We start from the raw sequence: 1,200 nt of genomic DNA, 5'->3' as shown, positions 1-1,200 counted from the left end.
TAGCATCTGGCTCCTAGCACCCCATCCCCCACTTTACTCAGATTTCAAAAACTACAAGAGTCAGTAAACCTTCCTATACAGCATCCTATTTCAAAATAGAACAAATCCAGAGCCCAGATCAGGGAAGAATAGAGGACTGAGCAAACATCAGAAGGGAAAGCCTCTCCCACTGACACTGAATAACAGAACTAAAGAAAAAAAACAAGAGATCTGTCACAAATGAGAAAAAGTCAAAGGAAGACCTCAGGCAATTCCAAGTCTACCAAAGACAAAACTCCTGAGAAATCGGATCCTGGTGCCCAAACAATGGAAGTCTGCTGGGGCCCGCCCCACAAGGGTCGTGGGATGTCCTGAAGGAGAGACGGATAGGCGAACGACGATCATATACCGGACACCTGCTTCTTGAACAGATGACAATTTAATGCTAGTTAATACAGAGCTTTTATACCATTTTTGAAGGGGCAGGACAAAGAAAACTCTTTCACATTCATATCTTTTAAAAGTTACCAGCTAGTGGTCTTAGTAGCAAACAAACCAAGATTCCCATAGGCCTCCAGACAATGTCTTATTCATAAAGCCAACAATGACACTCTCAGTCCAATATCCCAAATTACAAATGTTTCAAGAAAGTTTCTTTAAGTGTATATTTCTTTTTTTTTTTTTCATTAATCAGTATTTTTTATTATGGTTTTGTGGGGTACAGTTAAGGGTTAGGTGTACAATGACGTTTCATTCAGGCACCCTGTAAATAAGAAGTGTTTTCCCATCCCCCGACAGATATTTGCTACTGTTAATCCCATCCCCCTCCCCCCCATAGTTTCCCAGTACCATCCGTCATTTTCTCAAAGTATTGCATTGGATGTTCAAGGTCCATTATATGAGTGAGAACATGTGATATTCGGATTTTTGTTTTTGTGAGAGGTCACTCAGTATTATAGACTCTAGTTCCATCCAGGTTGCAGCGAAATTCATGATTTTGTTCTATTTTATGGCTGCGTAGTATTCCATCGTGTATATGTACCGCAGTTTTTAATCCAGTCCTCTTTTGATGGGCAGCATGGTTGTTTCCAGGTTCTTGCTATTGTGAACAATGCTGCGATAAACATACGTGTGCAGGTATCTTTTTTATAGAGTGATTTGTGTTCTTCAGGGTATATTCCCAGTAGGGGGATTGCAGGGTCATATGGAAGGTCAATTTTT

The sequence above is a fragment of the Carlito syrichta genome, unplaced genomic scaffold (genome assembly GCF_000164805.1).
Source record: "Carlito syrichta isolate Samal-C Ts95f unplaced genomic scaffold, Tarsius_syrichta-2.0.1 Scaffold307912, whole genome shotgun sequence".
Classification (NCBI taxonomy): domain Eukaryota; kingdom Metazoa; phylum Chordata; class Mammalia; order Primates; family Tarsiidae; genus Carlito; species Carlito syrichta.
The sequence above is the reverse complement of the archived record's forward strand: the minus strand, read 5'-3'. Positions refer to the sequence as shown.